The sequence below is a fragment of the Lemur catta genome, chromosome 5, assembly GCF_020740605.2.
Source record: "Lemur catta isolate mLemCat1 chromosome 5, mLemCat1.pri, whole genome shotgun sequence".
In the NCBI taxonomy this organism is placed as follows: Eukaryota; Metazoa; Chordata; class Mammalia; order Primates; family Lemuridae; genus Lemur; species Lemur catta.
In genome coordinates, this window is record NC_059132.1 from 29,440,117 (window position 1) to 29,462,118 (window position 22,002).

The 22,002-nt window shown below is 46.8% G+C and overlaps 1 long non-coding RNA gene across 2 annotated transcripts; it reads left to right on the forward strand.

Moving 5' to 3' along the window:
* Positions 1-985: 985 nt before the first annotated feature.
* LOC123638049 lies at positions 986-13,136 on the forward strand. Of its 2 annotated transcripts, none has more exons than XR_006735154.1 (2): positions 986-1,106; positions 12,943-13,136. It is a non-coding gene; the product is annotated as an uncharacterized LOC123638049 (long non-coding RNA). The 2 variants fall into 2 exon arrangements; XR_006735153.1 differs by lacking the exon at positions 986-1,106 and adding an exon at positions 6,605-6,681.
* Positions 13,137-22,002: the final 8,866 nt, after the last annotated feature.

A 22,002-nucleotide genomic window follows, 5' to 3' on the forward strand; every position in this document is an offset into this window, starting at 1 on the left:
GAGGCTTAGAAATATGATGTTTAAAAAAAAAATTTATTGAGACCACAGTGCGAGGGGAGGCCACCTGCGCTGCTGCACTGAAATACTTGAGTTTTTAACAAGCTCTCTAAGCAGCTCTGTAGATCTTTGAAATCACTGTTTCAGAGTGAGCCCTCAGGTGGCAGGGTCCTGGCAGGGAATATCCAAAGACAACCTCCCAGGTGCTTTACGGGTGTGTGTCTGTCGCACTGTCTGAAGTTCCAGGTCTTGGCATGCCTGATTCTCTGCTAAGTGCCCAGAGCAAGCCTGTATCCAGCTGTTTCCACTCATGGCGGGGGGCTCACGTCCTCTTCACGTTGTTTCCCCATCTCTGTGTGCCTGTCCCTCTGCGATGGCTCTGCCTCCCAAGCCACGACCACTCTTGTCTTCCTTGTCTCGTACACACTGAGCCCTGCGCCTGGAACCCTGTTCTCCGTCGGCCCGTCTCCCTCCCAAATAGCCCCCCTTCCTTCATCAGTGCATGCTCTTCCCCCTTCTCTCGGATGATTCCCTCCCGCCGAAGCCCCTTCTCTATGAGAACCGCCCGCCCCGCCCCCCAGTCTGGCCGCCACCACACAGCTCCTTTAACCCCGCACTGTCCTCGCCTGCTTCCCGCGCGGCCGGCGAGGCGACGTCTTTTCCTCCACTGCGTCTTGGACGCCTAGCACGGCGCTGGCCCCTGGCTGGCATTCAGTAAGTACTGGCTGAGTGAATAAATCACTGGGATTGTCCCTTTAAGGGAGGACACATCTGTCCTGTTCACTGCGCTGCCCTTGCCTGGTGTTCCCTAACGCAAGCCTGACACGCAGTCGGCGTCCCACGAAAGGCCACGCGTCGACGGAGGCCGGCGCAGTGCCCGTGTCACCTCCTCTGTCCGGCGCGGCCGGGCGTCTGGGCCTCGGGCCGGAAGGAGCGGCGCGGCCGCCGGGGGGCGGGGCCTCGGCGCCCGGAGGGGCGGGGCCTCGGCGCGCACTCCCGGAAGCGCCTGCGCGCCCGCGCCCCCGGCCCGGAGAGGCGCTGCTGCCCGCAGAGGCGTTGCCGCCGCAGCCGCCAAAGCCACCACCGCCACCTCCGCCCCGGAGATGCCGGTAAGTGGCCGCGCCTCTCCCGTCCGCGCAAGCCCGCGGTCCCCGGCCTGCGCCGAGCCTGCACAGCCGCTTGTCCAGCTGATGCTCTTAAAGGGCTCAGGCCGCGGCCGGAGCTGCTATTGTCCTTTAGTCCTCCCCACCCAAGCCCCCAGCTTTTGCGACCTTCCAGAAAATCGAACCCGAAGGGAGTTTAATCTGGGAGCCGGGCTTTGCAACGCCAGAGCTGCAAGGCCCCCCAGGGATTACAGAACGAAACCTTCCCAGCGTACACGGGGAAACTGAGACCCAGGGAGCGGGCAGAGTTGCTCTGGATGATCAGGGAGTTGGTGGTGAGCTGCAACGGGGGCGCCAAGTCCCTGCAGCTTTCACCTGGCTAACCCTGCGCGCGGAGCTGGCCTGAAAGAGGGCGGCGAGGCGGCTCTGGGCAAGTGGGTGGACCCGGCTGTTGCCTGATGGCATGGACAGGGCAGGTTTTCAGAGGTTCGTGTTTTTCTTCATTTCTCCTGCCTACTTTGGCCTATTTTTCAGCTCAGCGCTGGGCGACATTGGTTGGAGAGGGTGTTTCTCAACCTGAACTCATGAGCCCGAGAGGTTCAACAACCCCCTCCAAAACACCAGTTGTTCCGTGGCTGAGTCTGGGGAGTAGGGCTTAGTGTTGCTTTTGCAGCTCGCTCAGTCTTATGGCATGTAAGTCGTTGCTCACGGCCTCATTTTTGAGATAAAGAATTAAGGCCTTTGGCAGATTAAAAAAAAAAAAAAAGTGAAAGCCCAGTAGTTTATTCAGGGTTGTGTTGGAAGTTGGGTAGAGGCACGATTAAGCCCCTTATCTTCAACCTCCCAGCCTCTCTTTTCTGACCACATGAGAAGTGCCTGGCAAAAGCAGTCACACCAGCTTGGGAAGAAGCTCTGGTCCCAATTGCATCCTGGTTGGGGTCATGTGGTGTTTGGCATTTTCCCCCAGGGTGCCTAGTTCATGGCTCTGGGCCAAATGGGTACCAGAAGTAATCCACAGAAGCCCTGTGTCTTAGCAGCTTGTCTTTGGGGAGCTGACAGGTGAGCCTGAGGCCTCCTGGGCAGAGCCGTAAACATCTCAGGTGACATTCCCCTTGGGTCTTGCCAGGTGCGGTGAGACAGATCCTCAGACAACACAGACTGTGGACGAGGAACCTGAATAGAATCAGCCCTACCAGTTGAGCAGGTCCACCTGTGGCAATGTTAGAGGACAGCATTAATCACCCTGGGACTGAGAGTGTAGCAGCCATCAGGTTTTTTGTCGGGGGTGACAGCAAAAGTCCAGCTTGAGAATTGCTCTGTGCCCACCTCTGGGGATTCTGACAAACAAAAGACCCTCTTGAGTGGATGATCAGAATGAGGAAGGCACTTGACACCATATCACAAGATGAACAGCCAAAGGAAGGAGGGTATTCGTCAGGGGACTGCCTCAAAACTGGAAGAGGAAGAGTGTGTTACCTGAGAGGTTTCTCATACAAATGCTTAGGAGCACAAGGCTTGGAATCCCAGAAACCTCCGTGAAAATCTGTGCCTCTGTTTGCCAACTGGGTGACCTCAGGCAAGTTGCTTTACCTCTCTGCCTTGATTTCCTCACCTGTAAAGTGAGAATAAAATATGCCAGTAAGATATGTAGCACAACCACTGACATACCTAGTCCCCAAGAAATGGTAGCTCTTATGTAGACCTAGGACAAGTAGGATAGAACAATAATAGCCAGCCAGGTTGCAATCCCATTTTAACAAGGACCTCTGTGGGTAAGAGTTGAGGTTTTGGAGACTGTGTCCAATACTGACTTTGCTACTCACTATCTGTGTCACCCTGATTGAGTGACCTAACCTCTAAACCTCAGTATCCTCATCTCTCAAGAAGGGATAATGAATGGTAGTACCTACCTCATGGGATTGTTGTGAAGATTAAACAAGATAATGCACGTAAAGTGCTTAGAACAATGCCTGGCACATATTAATAGTAGGCACTCAATTGTTAGTAAACGCCCAATCATTAGTGTTCAGGGACTGAACGTCCTGGATATTTGAAAAAGAATTCATTCTTTGGGAGGGGACTGGATAGAGTGACCCCCTCGATCCTCACTCTTCTAGTTCTGAGATTCTATTAAAGAATTGTACAGCTTACTGACTTTTAAAACCTACTTTAAAGGAACCATTTCATAAGTCCTTATAAAAGATCCTTGAGGCCCTGGGACTGGCCCAAATTATGCATTTAATGGTAGAGTTGGTCTTGAGATTCCCCTGTAAAAAATGGATTATTCTGTCCATTAAGCAGATTTTCCATCGCCCTCAAACTTATTTTTGCCACTCAGAGGTGGAGGAGGAGAGCACCGAATTGTAATGTTTGCCACCCAGAAGCTGCTTTCTGGCTTCTGACCTTTGTGCTTTGGGGAATGAAAGAGCTATTCCCTGTAGTCAGCAGCAGAGAGCTTCTGACATCTCTGGACTTTAGGTCCTTGGGCAGCAAAAAATTATGCTCGTTAACAAGGTGTTCCCACTCTCAGAACTTCTGCAGACAGTCAGGGTTATGGGGATGGGGGAGTTGGCAATGCCCTTGACTGTTCCAGAACCAGCAAGATTTCCTGGGAGCAAAGAAAGCCTGGGTTCACACCTCATCCTCAGTACTTAGCACGTGACTGTAGGCAGCTTAGTGAACCCTTGGGAACTTCACTTTCCTCTTGAGTAAAATAAGATGAATAGCTCCCTTTCCAGGCTGAGTGAGGACTAAAATAATGAGAATTTGACATATAGTAGGCATTCAGTGGGTTTAGTTCTCATATTGATCTTCCAACATGAGAACTTGCAAATCCTTCAAAGCTTTGGATCAGTATACAGGTTCAAACCATTGATGAGTCTTGATTGTCTGCTGGTTCTCCTAGACTCAGCAGACTTTTTCTTAAAGGGCTAGATAGTAAATATTTTAGGCTTAGGAAACCACAGGGTCTCTGTTACAACTACTCAACTCTGCTATTCCAGTGCAGAAGTAAACACATGAGCTTGGCTGTGTTCCTGCAAAATTTTATTTGTAAAACCAGTTCACAAGGCAGGCTGTAGTTTGCCAATGTGCATTCTAGAACATCATCGCAAACTGTAATTTGGGCAGGAATGAACTGGGTGTCTTGTTAAGGTGAGGGTTCCGATTCAGGAGGTCTAGGGTGGGACCTCAGATTCTGCATATCTGATGAGCTCTCAGGTGATGCTCATGCTGTTGGTCTGAGGACCACACTTTAAAGACAGGATTTTGCAATACCCACTACAAATCCTTTTCAAAATTTGTTGTCATTTTTGAATAGCCTTGAAACAAGCTGAAAAAAGCAGAGGTGTTTAGCTAGAAGAAAAGAAAAACTGACCATTTTCTTTAAGGCAGGTTTTACAGGTTTGCCTTCAATAAAAGTAGTGGTCTACTAGTCATAAAGGTTAAACAGCCCAACTCTGGAAAGCCAAGCTGCTTAGTTCTTGGTCTCAGTTTCCTCTGTAAAGCAACGACGATAATCCAGACCCAAAGGTGTTTAGAGACGTGGGAAGTCTGACAAGCCACTTAGCCCTATTATTTCTCATGTGTGTAGTTTTGCCTCCCTGTCCCTCCTCAACAGGTTAAAAGTGCAGAGTCACAGAGCCTGCTCCAGACCCACAGAGCCAGTTGAGGCAAGTACCTGGAGAGCTCCACGTTCCACAGGCTCCCCAGGTGATTCTTACACGCACTGAAGTTGAAGAAATTGAATTGGCTAGTACCTTTTTGAATAGGTAAGGGAACTGGAGCCCCTCTGGAGCAGAGATTTTTGCCTGAGGTCTTCCAGCAAGATGTATAGGTATACCCAGAATTCCAGTTGAGGTAATAGACTTGAAATATTTTGAAGTGCTCTATGAAAAATGCAGCTATCTATTGCTCCTAGTAAATATCCCAATACTTTGTAGTTTAAAACAACAAATATACAAGTATTAACTCACACCGTTTCTGCGAGTCAGGAATCTGGGAGCATCTGAGTTGAATGGTTGAGGCTCAGGATCTCTCATGACTTTGCAGTGAAGATGTTGGCTGGACTGCAGTCATCCAAAGACTTGATTAGGGCTGGAGAGAACCTACTTCCGAGGTGGCTCACTCACAGGGTTGTTAGCTAGAGGATTCAGTTTCTCACCATGTGGACCTCTCCTTATGGTTGCTTGAGTATCTTTATGACCTGGCAGTTGGCTTCCTCTAAAGTGAGTGATCCCAGAAAGAGCAGGGGTGGAAGCCACAGTGTCTTTTAGGACATTGTGATAGCTTCAGAAGTCACATAGCATCCCTTCAAGCCATATTCTGTTGGACACATAGACCAACCCTGAGACATTTTAGAATGGAACTACTCAAGGGTGGAAATACCACAAGGCAGAGATCATTGAGGCCATCTTGGATGCTGGCTGCCTCGCTTAAAATCCTGTGTTCATCCCACGTACTAACCTGGTGAGACATTCCTATCCCCACTTTGCAGGTGTAGAAACCAAGGCACAGAGGAGTTAAGCAACTTACTCATGGCCATACAGCTAGCAGGTGCCAGAGTTGGTATCTGAAGCCAGAGCTATCTGATCCCAGATGTTCTCATTTCCTGAGATTTTAAAACAAAGGAAGCATTGCTTTAAGTACTTGTCTGATAGCAAAGCAAAGGACCCGTGTCAATCATCCATTCACTGAACAAAATGTATTAAGTACCTACCCTGTGCCAGGCACTGTCCCAAGTATTGGGGATGCAGCAGTGAACAAACAAAACCCTTGTCTTCTGGGAGCTCACCTTCAGACCCTTGCTTTGTTAGAGACCTAGAGACTATAGGATATAGAGCTATAGAGCCTACATGAAGAGTCCAGGAGCCTGGGGTTCCTTCCTGCCTGCTGGGGAGCCCAGGAAAATCCTTTACTTTCCCTGGACTCAGGTGCTACCTCTGAGAATAAGGTGCTTGGATGAGAGCAGAGTCACTCGGGGTGCTTACCAGACATAACAGACGGCCCAGCCCAGACCTGCTGGTCAGACAGAACCTGTAGTTTTTGCAAGGTGCCAGTTGAATTCTAAGGCAAAAAGTAATTTTCTGATGCATAAATGGGCCCACAAACTCAACAGTGGTCAGGGTATGGGGGCCCATCCATGTTAGAGTTATTGGTGGTCCTAAGACAAAGCCCATACCTCAACAATCACGATTTTGAAGATAGAACTGGAAAAAAACTATTGTAAGCTAGCTCTCCAGGTGATTCTACTCATTGGGTACCAGACACTGCCAAAGGATTTACAGGGATGACCTCATTGAATTCAGCCTGTGAGATACGGAAACGCTTTGTCACTCCACTTTACATTTGAAGAGGCTGGGGCTCAGAAACAGGCTCCTGATGACTGATGCCAATAAGTTCCCGCCCAGTCTCTGCCTTCTGTTGGCCCCAGTGGGTCTGCATGCTGGCACAGTGTGTGGGTCACTCTGCAGGGCTTGGCTCATGGTCCCCCATTGTCTGTTTCAGAAGCACGAGTTCTCCGTGGACATGACCTGTGAAGGCTGCGCTGATGCGGTCTCTCGGGTCCTCAACAAGCTGGGAGGTGAGCAGGTGGCCCTCAGTTGGCAGTGGGCTGGGGAGACAGATACGCTTATATCATGTTCAAGTGCATGCAGACATAGCCAGACAGGCTTTAGTTTAAGCTGATGATAACAGAAAAATAAAATGTCTTGAGTACTTAGCATGTGCCAAATACCGTTCTTAATGGATTGTGTGGATCACGTCACATAATCCTCACCACAACCATTTCAAGGAGCTGCTTTGACTATCTCCATTTTAAACAGGAGGGAACTGATGTTCAGAGAGGTTAAGTAACTTGGCTGGGATCACATAGCCAATAAATGGCAGAGCTGGGATTTGGCCAAGTTAACTAGTACTGCCTAGGCTAGCTCTGGAGCCCTGGCAGTGCTAGTCAATATGTCTGTGATTTCCGTTGTGATAACTTTTGCTCAGTGACACATTCAAGTTTCGTTTTCTGTTAAAATATTTTTTTTAAATGATAACAATTTTTAAAAAAATGAATTTTGAACCAGTCATGTGCCGAATTCTTAAAGCACCTCTTTTGGACATACTTAGAAAATCAGTATTCTCATCTAGCCCCCTCATTTCACAGCTGGGGAAACTGAGCCCCAGAGAGGGCTGGGATATGGCCCTGGGGCTGAAAGAGGTAATGACTGAGTTGTGATCAGAGTTCTGGTGGTGCCCTGGCTCGGTCAGTCTTCCAAGATTTTCTTTTTTAAAACCGTAGATAATAACAACACATAGTTTTCAAATGGCTTCCACATGAGTGTGAGCTCGTTAGCAGTCCTCTGAGCTGTACTTTCCATCTGTGGAAAGGCGATGTTGATGCCAGTGCCAGGGAGGGGAAGTGACTTGCCCAGAGACCCACAGCAAATCAGTGGCTGGCCTCCAGCCCTATACGCTGGGCTCTTAATCTGAAAGAATCTGAAACAGTGGAAGAACCTGACTGCTGACTTGCCACGGGACTGTGGGCTCTTCTCCCTCAGGCCTGGGTTTCCCCAGCTGGGCTATAGTATGGGAATGTCAGTGTATGAGCTTTTGCTGTGGATGCTTTAAAAATGAAACTCTGAGGCTGGGCACGGTGGCTCACAACTGTAATCAATCCTAACACTCTGGGAGGTCTAGGCGGGAGGATCACTTGAGGTCAGGAGTTGGAGACCCGCCTGAGCAGAAGTGAGACCCCGTCTCTACTGAAAATAGAAAAATAAGCCGGGTGCAGTGGTGCGCGCCTGTAGTCCCAGCTACTCAGGAGGCTGAGGCAGGAGGATTGCTTGCGCCCAGGAGTTTGAGGCTGCAGTGAACTATGATGATGCCATGGCACTCTAGCCTGGGCAACAGAGCAAGACTCTGTCCCCTTCCCTAAAAAAGAAGAAACTCAGCCCAGGAGCCCCTCATACACAAAGCAGCGAGTTCTGGATGAAGTGGGGCACGCCTACTGCTTGACAGCTCAAAGACACCTGCCTGGGAACCTGGGCATCAAGGAATATGGTTTGAAATCCACTGTGTTTGACGATCTCAGAGTTTCTTCCAGCTCTATGACATTATCAAAATGTTTATTCCAAGGAGGAGGGAGACTCTTCTGAACCAAAAAACAAACATCCAGAGTGCAGCAAGGACATGTTGCACTCCTCCTGCCCCCGGTATCCCTTATGTACAGATTCAGAGATTATGACTAAACCCTCTGCCATGTGATTTTAAGCCCCACTGACTGATGCTGGAGGATCTGCCTTTGAGCTTCAGCAGGTTTCTCCCCATCTTTCACTATCATCCCTGATTGGGTGGCCTCTTGAGAAGAGTCTGGAGCGTTTTCTGAGTTGCTTAGGGCTGAGGAATCACAGACCAATGGTATCCTTGAGCTGGAAAGACCATAGGGGCTGGCCAACCCTGACTCCTTTGTATACAGACAGGGAAGCTGAGGCCCGTGATGCACAGGACTGACCTGTTGCCCCCCAGCAAGTCACTGGTGAGGCTACTCCAGAACCTATCAAGGGCTTTCCCTCTGCATCTTCTTTTTTTTTTTTTTTTAGATGGTGTCTCGCTCTGTTGCCCAGACTAGAGTGCTCACAGCTCACAGCAACCTCAAACTCCTGTGCTCAAGCGATAGTCCTGCCTCAGCCTGTCAAGTAGCTGGGACTACAGGCATGTGCCACTACGCCCGGCTAATTTTTTTAAAAAAATTTTTTATATAAAGATGGGGTCTTACTGGGTTGCCCAGGTCGGTCTTGAACTTCTGGGCTCAAGCGATCGTCCCACCTTGGCTTCCCAAAATGCAGAGATTACAGGTGTGAGCCACAGCACCCAGCCCCTCTGCATTCTTTTATTATAAAAAGACTCTTCCTAGGTCCTCCTAATGTGCTGTTGGGAAGCTTTAAATTGGCACAGCCATTTAGGAGGGCAATTTTACAGTATCTATTAACATTCAAAGTGTGTCAAATATCTGTTGCCCCACAATTTCTGTTCTATGAATTCAAGGTATGGAGATATTTTTACAAGTTTTCTAATATACGTTCAAGTATGTTTACTATGTAGCATTATGTGATAGTAGTGAAAAATTGGAAGCATTCTTAGTGTCCCTTAACAGGGAATTGAGTAATTAAGTAGATGTATGGTACATCCACACCGTGAAAGACTTTTAAAAAAAGAATGAAGTCTGTATATGCTAAGATGGGAAGATAGCCTGGACATTGAAAAATGAAATATTAGCAAGACCTGTTAATATATTATGATGCCATTTGGCAGAATTATTTTTCATTTGTCTGAGAGGAAGACTAGATAGATGCTGTATGGTTCACATTGATCTCTAAGGTGGGATCAGTAGGAGGCCTGATACTTCCTACTTTTATTCAGAAATGTTTACTTTTTAAAAAAAAAATATGGTGTGTCCATATAACTTTTGCAATTAAAAAAAAAACTTAAAAGAAGTCCTAGTATAGAACAGGGATTAGAAAACTATAACCCATGGGCCAAATCCAGCCCACAGCCTGTTTTTGTATGGCTAAGAATGGTTTTTATGTTTTTAAAGGGTTGTCAAAAAGTAAGGGTGTGCAACAGAGTCCATGTGTGGCTCACAATGGCTGAAACATTTACTCTCGGGCCCTTTACAGAGTGAGTTTGCGGATCCCTGGTTTAGAGGAAAGGGGAAGGGTGGTTGTGAGCAATAATTTAGGAGCCTGAACTCTTTCTTACTGTAACTGGGAGGGTCTCTGCTTCCTCTCCCCACACCCCGTTTCCTCTTCTTGCAGGAGTTAAGTTTGAAGTTGATCTCCCCAACAAGAAGGTTTCCATTGAATCTGAGCACAGCATGGACACTCTGCTGGCGACCCTGAGGAAAACAGGAAAGACCGTTTCCTACCTCGGCCCCGAGTAGCAAGGGCCTGGGCCCCCTGGCCAGCAGGATGGACCAAAGGGGCCAGGTAGGTGAGGCCCCAGCACTTGCTGAGCAGACCTGCTGCTCGTAGCTCTCATCAGAGGTTACACCTTGACCTTCGAGAGCTTGAGTGGAGCAGGAGAGTGTCCTGGGTTCTTCAGTCCACAGTCTGCCTTCTTTGGAGTGGTCACAAAGATTTCAGTATTGTCTATTGCAAACCACAAGTCCAGGGAATCCCTGCAGCTCCTTTGAGTAGACAGAACATTGTATAATGTCTCCCAGAGTCCCCTTTAGGACTTGGGGGTGCTTCATGGTTAGCAGGTTTTAAGTTTAGACCCTGAACAGTACTCCTTTGGTAGTTTTTTTTGTTTGTTTGTTTGTTTTTTGTTTTTTTTAAGAGATGGGGTCTCACTATGTTGCCGAGGCTGGGGGACAGTAGCTGCTCACAGGCATGTTCATAGGGTACTATGCGCTTGAACTCCTGGGCTCAAGTGATCCTCTTGCCTCAGCTTCCCAAGTAGCCAGGACTATAGGAGTGTGCACCACACATGGCTCTGGCTTTGACAAATTGACTGTCCCATCAGATTTGGTACCTGTGTCCTGAGCATGCTCCTGTGCTCTGACCAACTGAATCAATCAGACTCTGCCCCTTTCTCTACTTGAAACTGCTGTCACCTTCCTAAGCATGCCCTCTGCCCAGACTGGCACAAAAGCAAAAGAGCATCTGAGCTAGATATTCCCTTCAATTATGTAATCCAGGGAGGCAGTAAGTGGCACTGTGCCAACACTCTTCACTCTGGAACCGGGGCAGACCTTCCCCATTGATCCAGCCGCAGTCTCAGCAGGACGCTCCTGGCTGTCACTGCCCATGGAGTGCATTTGACTCATGAATTACAGTGATTGCCACATCCCTGATGTGGTTCAGTGCCCTCACTGTGATTGAGAAAAATGAGGCCTGGAGAGGGGAAGTGACTTGACCAAAGCCCCACCCAGGTGAGTGGCAGAGACAGGAAGAAAATCAGGTATCCCGATTTGGAGTTCTGTTACTGATGGCATTGTCCCTGTAAATGGGTCCACGGAGGACTCCCCAGGTAGAGGCAAGCTACAACCGAGGAGCGGACCATGACAGCCCCCTGCGAGTACAGCCTCCTTCTTAAAGGGATATATTTGGAACTTGAGCCATGGCAGCGTTCTGTGTATATGGTGACAACACATGCAAGTCATGAGATTTCAGATGCATCTGGTTTCCATTTGTGGATACAAGCCACTTTCAGGAATAAGCCCAGGAAGAAGAATGAGGGTTCTGGAGTTCCAGTTCCAGCTCTGCCCTCACTTCACCCTGTGACTTTTGGGCACTTTTTACATTCCTGAGATTTGGTCCTCCAATCTGTAAAATGGGGCTAAAACCTCCACCCTATTTTCCTGCCTTATAGGGGAAGGAAAGTAGTACAATCCTTTTAAATATGAGAATTGTCCCCTAAGGAAGTAAAACATTAGCCGTTTCCACCCTGATGTGGAACAGTGTTCCTCACGTTGCCCCTCCATCGTGAGGGTTTTATAGGGAGGCTTAGCGGGTGGGCTCTGGACCCCTCTTTTGCTCCCAAAGGGCCCTGTTTCATAGTGTTTCAAGTTCAATCTCTGTATAAGATTGTGTTTGATAAAAGTGCCCTGTGAAAAGAATGAATGAAGGGAGGGAAGAGAAAAGTTCCGGAGCTGGCTGTATACATGGGTGCAGACACCTTGGATTGGAAACTTTTGGCCTGGGCGTATGAATGACAACCTGCTGGATATAAACCATGTGTAGTTTTAATGTGTATTTTTCTCACAGAAAACACGTGTGTTTTCTAGTGTTTTTAATTGAGGTGAAATTCACATGACATACAATTAACGACTTTAAAGTGAAGGATTCAGTGACTTTACTGCATTCACAGTGTTGTGTGACCCCCAGTCCTCTCTAGCTTCAAACCTTCTTCATCATCTCAGAAAAACACCCCATACCCATTCAGCAATCACTCCCCACTACCCCTCTCTCCATCCCCTGGCAGCCACCAGTCTGCTTTCTGCCACTCTGGATTTGCCTATTCTGGATATTTCACGTAAAAGGAATTTATATAATATATGATCCTTCTGAGCCTGGCTTCCTTGGCTTTGCAGTTTACAAGATTCATTCAAGTGGTAGCATGTATCTGTACATTATTCTTTTCTATGGCTAAATAATTCTCACAGTTTTTATTTATTTTAGCTTTTTTGTTATGGGAAGTTTTTCAAACTTATGTGAGCAGAGTTATATAATGAATCCTCAAGTACCCAGATCCAAGAATTACTAGATCACTCTCATCATTGCTTCATGTATGCCACACTCCCCCACCAGATTATTTTGAAGCAAATCCTAGACATCTTATAATCTTATCCATACGTATTTCAGTAACCATGTGTAGTAAGCAAAGGCTCCCTGAGATTCAGGTGCAGCACTCGGCAAGAATCACCCAGCAAGTCCGCTTTACCCTACACACTCGGGCAGCGTCTGCCTTTAAAGTCTGTTTTAAGAGGCTCCCCAGTGACCAGGTTTGGGAAGCACAGAGATAAACTGTTTATTGGTTATGAAGTCACATTGATCGTCTGGCTCTTGGTGGATTTGTTTGCTTGTGATTTTGTCTATTGCCTTCCCAGCATAAACTGAAATAGGACAGGGAGTACTGTTGGCTGGGTGCCCCACCAGCCCTGGGGGTTCCCCGGAAGAGGGCTTCAGCAATGATTGGCTTAGCAAGGTTGATGGGTTCTGGCCAACCCGAGTGTAACACACTTGGTGGGAACGGTGTGCAGGGCTGGACACGGGTTCTAGTGCGGCTCCTGCACCCTGGGTTTCCACCTCACCCCCAACCACTACTTCTTAGTGCAACTTTTACTGCTTTGCAGTGTCACCATGTCCGCAGCAGATGGCGCCTTTGTTCCACCTGACTTTTCGTCTCTCCTAGGATGCTGATCCTCCTGGCTTCCAGACCGACCTGGGACTTGGCAGTCCTGCTCAGCGATGACCTTTCTGCAAAGACCCTCACTTACCCCGCTCCTTCCTAGCTTCCCTGAAATAAAGTCAAGCTGCTTTTGTTGGAGATGTTGTCTCGTGTGGTCTTGATGCATAGACTCCCCATTTTGAAAAACTTTTGTCCATCAGGTGAATTGCATTTAAGCTACATCAAATGCTAAGGCAGTTGGAACAGTGGAAAGAGGCTGTGGAGACAGACTGCCTGGGATAGAGTGCAAGCGCCAGGGCCCCCAAGCTGGGCCATTCACCTCTCAGGGTCCACAGGCATAAAATGTGATAATAGCACCTATGCAGATGGTGCTTGTAGGGATTAAATGAGGTGATGCATGTGAACCAGTTAGAGTAGTGCTCACCAATTAGAAATCACTCGGAAAACATTTTCTACTCACTCATTTTTGTATATTTCATTAGTCAAAGATCTGTAGAAATGGCAATTAGAATTCCATTCAGACTAGGAATTGTGCCTCACAGAGTTGACTCAATTATGTCAAAACAAAGGGAATGTTTCCATTTGTGTAGCTTAAATTTTTTTAAATGTTTTTCTTTAAACCAGCAGCTTTTAAACTTTTTAATCTTATATACTTTTAAAAATTATTGAGGATCTCAAACATTCGGTTATGTGGATTATACTGTATTAGAAATTAAAATGGGAATTTTAAAAACACAGGAATACCCAAGCACACATCCCATGTGCCATCTGGACTAGATAAGGTCACTTAGACTCTGGATACATCACCGTACAATTGCTAGGAGAAAGAGGAAAAGACATCTTACGAAAGTTGTCTGTATCTCATGTACCTTCTGAAAAGGTCTTGGGGACCACATGTTGAAAACCACTATTTTAACCATTTATTGGGCACATACTGGGGACCCAAAGCTGCTGGGCCCTGGGAGAAGACCTGGCTCGGCCCTGGGCCAGCCATGACTTTGGACCAGTCACTGGTCTCTCCCAGAGACAGTTTCCTCATCTGCACAATGTGTCATACCTGCACCTTGCTAGGCAGAAATAAGACTTTATTAACTCTTATTTCAACTCTAAACTGGTGTGCTAGCATAATTCTCTTCCTGTTATGAAAGTTCTAAACAAGTCTCGGCCATTTCTGCCTTTATGGTCCCTTGGGGGCACAGGGACTCCTTCGCAGCCCTTGAGGTATGTGGGTTTCTTAGCCACCAGGTGGCGCTGTCCTTTGGACTTGCTCATCCACGGAGAAGTTTGACGGTTTCTGTGGACTCTGGGAGGACAAACGTGATTTTTTCCATTTCCAGTTTCCCCAGGAGTCCTGGTTCAGGCTGGCTGGCCCACTGGGAACGCCCGAGGGTTGAGACACTGGTGCCTCTTACAGCGAGTGGTCCTCAGAGGAGTTCATTTCCTTTGACTCTATGCCACGTTTCCAGCTGAGGCACCCGGCTCTGTTCTTCGAGGCCCCAGAGGGGTTGGGGAAGCTCCCCCACCTACCACCAGCCGAGTCAGCCGTCCATGGAGCAAGTGAGATCACAGCAGAGCACAGGCTTCTGCAGGGGTGGGGTGGGCAGCAGATGTGTCCACATGTGGCTCAGGGCTTCCTCCTGCACCTGGCCCCAGCCCCCCTGCCCAGGCACTCCCTCTTCTCCCTGCAGCCAGGCTGCTCCCCAGGTGTCCTGCTTTTGCTCATGCTGCCCGGTGAATGGATGACATCTGCCACCAGCCTCCCCTCTCTCCATGTACAAATTCCTTTCCCTCCCTTGCATACCATAGCCTCCATGAAACCTCCCCACAACTGGATGTAATTTATTTCTCCTCCTGGCCCTCAAAGCATTTACCTCGCAAGCTTCCATGTTGTGGCAAAGCTTTCCATCCATGTTATCTTTCTTGTCCTCGAGGATCAGGCCAAGCATCTATTCCCTCGGCACACGGAACAAGCACTTGGGGAATATTGATGGGTGAGTCGTGGCTACCATTTTGGGGGTGCTTATTAAGTGTCAGGCCCTCCCATCTGTCTCATTCCATCCTAACCTAGTCTCCAAAAGGTATGGACTAGGACAGACCCTCACACACGGTAGGTGCTCAGTAGGTGTTGGTCGAGTTAATCTTACAGAAGAGGAGATTGTCTTGTCAATCTGGTCTAATCCTTTTAGCAGGTTTATATTTCTGTCAAAGATCCCTGGTTGTGAGTACAGCAGCCCAAAGCCAGCCCTGGGGTGTTCCCAGTAGCTGTGCATTGTTTCTGTGTTTGATGGGGCAAAGCTCCCGCTCACTTTGCCTTCATTGACCTATCCGTCCACCCAGTGGCCAGAACCTTGGCTTGTCCAGTACGAACCTCACAACTAGAGAGAAGCCACTTTTGACTTTTTTTTTTTTGAGACAGGGTCTTGCTTTGTCACCTGTGCCAGAGTGCAGTGGCATCATTGTAGCTCACTGCAACCTCAAACTCCTGGGCTCAAGCAACCATCCCGCCTCAGCCTCCCAAGTGGCTGGGATGACAAGTGCACACCACCATGCCCAGCTGGTTTTTCTATTTTTTGTAAAGATGAGGTCTTGCTATGTTGAGCAGGCTGGTCTCAAACTCTTGGCCTCAAGCAATCCTCCTGCCTCGGCCTCCCAAAGTACTAGGATTACAGGCATAAGCCACTGCACCCAGCCAATTTGATGTTTGTTTGTTTTAATGTGCATGTGTGTGTGTGTGTGTGTGTGTTTCTACCCAGTCTCAAACTCAGGACCTTTCACATGTGAGGTAAATATGATAACCTATTTTGACTTTTGAGTTTTATTTTTTAACAGGTTTTTTTGAGGTAGAATTTTATTCAATTAACTACATATTCAAAGTGTGTAATTTTTAATATATATATCTTACACACACACACACACACACACACACACACTTGTGAAACCATCACCACAGTCAAGATAATGACCATATTCATCATTTCAGAAAGTTTTCTCACACCCCTTGGTACTGCCTCCCATCCTCTCCCCATTCCCAAGTAACCACTCATCTGTTTTTGTCACTATCAGTTTGCATTTTCTAGAGTTTTATATAAATATAATCGCAGTGTGTACTCAATTTTGTCTGGCTTTTTTCTTTCCACATAATTATTTTGATATTTACCCATGTTGTAGGTATCACATTTCTTTTTATCCCTGAGTACTAAGTATTCTGTTGTGTAGATACACCACAAGGTGTGATTCATTCCTCTGTTGATGGACATTTGAGTTGTTCCCAGTTCTTTAAACTGCTCTGGTCCTAGTGACGTTCCCCAAGGGCCCCACAGGGCGCAAGGGAGAGTCTCAGTGGGCTGGACTCTTCCAACCCAAATCAAGACAGCTCAACTCTTCATTTTATCTACTGGGCTTCCTCCTACAGCCCAGCAGTATTAAGCCCTGTTCTAGACTTCAGATCTGGATTCAAATTCCTCCCCCACCACTTAATAACTATGTGACCTTGGAAAAATTACTAATTCTTTTCTGGAACTGTTTCCTTATCTGGAAAGTGAGGATTATAATAGTACCTGCCAGACTATTGTGAGAATTAAACAAGATCATCGTGTGCCTAATTCTTGATAATGGCATTCCATAAATAGTGTTTTGTTTGACCCAAAATTTTCACAGTTATATCACTTGAAGTTTGAAAAACTTCAGCTCTAGATGCCTTCAACCCTGGCAGACTATGAAAAGCAAAAATGGAACCTCAGGGATTGTGCCATGTGGGAGATGAGCAGTGATTCAGGTCACCACCCTCCTCTCTCCACGGCATTCTCCTTTAATTAGTGAGAGTCTCTTAAAAAGCCTAAGCCTGTAATTTCCTGGGAGTGTCCATCAGAGCTGCTTTTAGAGTTCCATGTCTTTAGGGTCTGTGGCCACTTAGTTGAAGTGGAAAAGTCTTCTAATCTGCTTCCTGAGACAGGGCAATCTGTACGTCCCTGGGCAAATCTCATGACTGGAGACTGCAGCCTTGAAATAAAATCTCAAAGCCTCTGGAAATAAGGGTGCCACCTCTCATTGGTCTGTTTCTCATGGGCTCTTAGGATCTTAATCCTTTTAGAACAGCAGATGCCCGGACTCCCAGAAGCAGGCTGTATCCTGGATCAGAACACAGGCTGTGCAGGCGGACTGTTTGCCAGCTGTGTGAGCTTGGGCAAGTTGCTTCACTGTCCAGGATCTCAGTTTTCTCACCTGTGAAGTGAGAATAATAATACCTTCTTACAGCAAAGTGGGATGATGCCTGCACGTGGAAGGAGCTCAGTGTGGCTACGGTTGTCATCACTGCAGGGTCTCAGGAGTAGAGGAGACCTGAGAGCGGCAGGGCCCGCTGCGTGCTCTGCACAGCTCTGTCAGGGGGGTGCTGACATTGAACCCACCCCCACCTCCCTGGCAGTTCTCACCACCAGACCTGAGTTTGTCCTGACTGGCAGGGCGATAGTCTAGCCCTTGCCGGTGTGGATCCTCAGAGGTAGAAGTCTTTCCCTTTCCATTCCACCACCCCGTCTCTACTCCACAAGGAATGTCCTGAACTCCCTCCCTCCGCCATTCCTCAGGAGCAGAGTTTTGAATTTTCAGGACCACCTGGTCACTAGCCGCTTGGTTGATGGCTCTTGGACAGTGGAAGCTGAGAAAACATGGCACAGGCCACGCAGCTGTGGGCCCCACTGGAGAGAGCTGGGCTGCGTTGAGAGAGCCCAAGGTTACCACGTGGAGGGATCCGGGGACCACTGCATCGACCTCCTCCGGGGATGTGGCCCCGGATGGCACCTACCTTACAGGCAATGCGCGTAGAGCACCGGTGACAGACGCTCCCTCAAGCCTGGCTTCGGCGTTTTACACTTTTGAGACCGTGTCCCTGAATCTTGCCACTTTGTGGAAGGACCGGGCCTGCCTCAGTGTGAGGCCTGGCCCCTATGCTTTCCTCGGTCACGATCCCTTCCAGGGTCCAGTTTGGTCACAGCCCTCACGGAGGCGGAGGCGGCCGTTTGTGGGTACATGGCTGCTTTTTCGCCTAAACATTAGTGGTGGTTCCCTCTGTGCTCCTAGTAATTAGAGAGGCCAGAAAAGCCGTAGAGAGGGCAGGGAGGGCTGGAGGGAGAGGGGAAGGCTGAGGCTGGCAGCGCAGCCTGGAGTCTCTGAAAGCTCCAACTCACCTCCAGGGCCGAGTGATGCTCCCACCACCATCCCAAGCCTCTTCCTCCCCTCGGACCAAACCTTCAGAGACGTCAGGGGTCTTGGGAATTCCAGGGAGTTAGAACTGCACAGGCCTTAGAAATAAAAAGCACAACACTTCATTTGTTGTTGTTATTATTAATGGAAATATCTGACTTACTATAATAATACAGGATAATTGTAAAACATTAAAAAAAATCTTATGTATGTAGCAGCCTCTCCCCCCACCCCCATAATCTCCATATGATAAAGAAAATCCTCTCTTACTGTTTGGAGTATGTATTTGTTTAGGCTTATGTAAATATATACAGTATAAGCATAAATGGTGATACATGGTACTATTTCAAAACTCAGGCTCTGGAGTTGGACTGTGTGGGTTCAAATCCTCGCTCCCTATCTTACCGGCAAGTTATTTAACCTATCTAGGCTACTGTTTCCCCATCAGTACATTGGGGATGATAGCATTTACATCTCAGGGTGGTTCTGAGAATTAAATGAGACAATCCACAGAAATCATTTAGCACAGAAGCTAGCATGCAGTAAGCACTCAGTAAGTGCTAACTGTTTTATTAGTATTGATGTTTTATAACCTGTTTCATTCACTCATGAACATATTTTCATATCAAATATCATTTTCATTTCAGAGCAACATTTATCCCTTTTTTGAAAAAGTTAAATTTTAATTTTGGAATAATTTTGGATTTATAGAAGACTTGTAAGGATAGTACAAAGAGTCCCCATATACCCGTTACTTAGCTTTCTCTAATATTAATATATAACTATAGTATATTTGTCAAAACTAAGATCTAACCGGTACTTTGGTACCAAAGTTCCTAGGTACACTGTTATTAACTGAACTCCGAATGTTATTCGTGTTTCACCAGTTTTCCCACGATGTCCTATTTCTGTTCCAGGATCCAGTCGGGTGCACCACATTGCATTTTGCCATCAGGTCTCCTTAATTTCCCCTGACCTTGACAGTTTATCAATCATTCCTTGTTTTTCATGACTTCGATAGTTTTGAAGAATACTGGGAAAGTATTTTTTTTTATTTCAGCTTATGGGGGTACAAAAGTTCAGGTTATATATATTGCCCATGCCCCCCATCCCCCCGAGTCTGAGCTTCAAGCGTGTCCATTCCCCAGACGGTGCACATCGCACTCATCATGTAGGTATACACCCATTGCTTCCCCCCAGCCCCCACCTCTGTCTGATACCCAATTGGTGTTATTCCCAAATGTGCACTTAGGTGATGATCGGGGAAACCAGTTTGCTGCTGAGTACATATGGTGCTTATTTTTCCATTTTTGGGATACTTCACTTAATAGAATGGGTTCCAACTCTCTCCAGGAGAACAAAAGAGATGCCATATCACCGTTATTTCTTATAGCTGAGTAATATTCCATGGTATACCTCTACCACATTTTGCTAATCCATTCATGAATTGATGGGCATTTGGGTTGTTTCCACATCTTTGCAATTGTGAATTGTGCTGCTATAAACATTCGGGTGCAGGTGTCTTTTTTATAGAATGACTTTTGTTCTTCTCGGTAGATGCCCAATAATGGGATTGCTGGATCGAATGGTAGGTCTACTTGAATCTGTTTAAGGTATCTCCATATTGTTTTCCACAGGGGTTGCACTAGTTTACAGTCCCACCAGCAGTGTATGAGTGTTCCTGTCTCTCTGCATCCACGCCAACATGTATTGTTTTGGGACTTTTTGATAAAGACCATACCATGCTCGTGGATCGGAAGAATCAACATTGTTAAAATGTCTATACTGCCCAAAGTTATCTACAGATTCAATGCAATTTCTATTAAATTCCAACATCATTTTTCACAGATATAGAAAAAATAATTTTATGCTTTGTATGGAACCAGAGGAGACCCCGTTTAGCAAAAGCAATTTTAAGCAACAAAAACAAAATGGGAGGTATTAATTTGCCAGACTTCAAACTGTACTACAAGGCTGTGATTATTAAAACTTCTTGGTATTGGCACAAGTGCAGGGACACAGACCAGTGGAACAGAACAGAAAATCCAAATATAAAACCATCCTCATATAGCCATCTAATCTTTGACAAAGCAGACAAAAACATACTCTGGGGAAAAGATTCCTTATTTAATAAATGGTGCTGGGAAAACTGGATAGCCACATGTAGAAGACTAAAACAGGACCCACAGCTTTCACCTCTCACAAAAATCAAATCACGGTGGATAACAGACTTAAACCTTAGGTGGGAAACTATTAGAATTCTAGAAGAAAATGTAGGAAAGACTCTTACAGACATTGGTCTAGGCAAAGAATTTATGAAGAAGACCCCTAAGGCAATCACAGCAACAATAAAAATAAATAAATGGGACCTGATCAAATTAAAAAGCTTCTGCACAGCCAAAGAAACAGTCAGGAGAGTAAACAGACAACCTACAGAATGGGAAAAAATTTTCGCATACTACATATCAGATAAAGGACTGATAACAAGAATCTATTTAGAACTCAGGAAAATCAGTAAGAAAAAATCGAACAACCCTATCAAAAAGTGGGCAAAGGATATGAATAGAAATTTTTCAAAAGAAGATATAAAAATGGCTAACAAACATATGACAAAATGTTCAACATCTCTAAACATCAGGGAAATGCAAATCAAAATCACAATGGGCAAGTATTTTATAGACTGTCCCTCTAATTGGGTTCATCTGACATTTTTCTCACACTTGGACTAGTGTTAGGGGAAGAACATACACATAGGTAAGGCGTCCCTCTTACCACATCAACTCAGGGGTACACGATATCCACATGGCCTGTCACTGTCAATGTTGACTTTGGTCACAGCATTAAGGTAGCATTTGCCAGGTGCCTCCATGTAAAGTTACCATTTTTCCCTTTCATACCCTATTCTCAGGGTGCAAGTCACTAAGTGCAGCCACATTCAAGGATGCATGGGGAAATAAACTCCACCTCCTGGAAGGGGAAGAATCTACGTCTATTATCTGGAATATATTATTTGGAATTCTTCTAAGAGGATTTGTCCCGTTTTGCTTATTTATATGGCTGGAAAATACTTAATGGCTGAAACCAGACTGATTTTAATGGCTGGAAAACATTCCACTGTGAGAACGTACCCTAATTTGCTTAGCTAATCTCCTACCGAGTGGCTCATATAGTTCACTGGCGCTCCACATCCATTTCAGCCTCTTCCCTGTGTGCTTTCCCATATGCCAGGCTGCAAAGCCAAATCCTGCATTCACCTGATTTCCTTGCAGCTAAGGTTCTCATCGAAAAATTAGCTTTCGTCAATTAGATCCACTTCTGCTAGATGGAAGGAGAAAATCAGGAAGAGCCACTGTCCCATAGATCTTAGCTGTTCCAGCCCAGCATGGAGACTTAGGTTATTTGGCAGCAGTGCTGCCATGTCTAGTCACTAGCTTCATAGCTATTGAGAGGCGGTTGTGGCTGTGGCTCTGGCTTCTCAATCCCTTGGATCACAGCTATGGCAGTGCATAGTTGGGCTTCGTTGTCCAGGAGCTACCCCCTGCTTCCCTCCCTGTCTGGTGACAGCAAGGTGGCTGCTCCTGTGGTGGCCGGTTCCCCTGCACGGCTCCAAGAGTCATTCCTGGAAGCCCAGCCTCTCTCAGCCCCTCCCTGCAGCCCTTCCAGCCCTTCTGTAAGCACCTGATGCAGTCCCTTTCTGAGCTCAGGTGATGCCCATTCCCCACAACTGAACTCAGATGGACAGAATTATGTAGGTTGTTTCCACAACTTATTAAGGCTTATATTTTCAGCTATCAGGTCTCCCAGT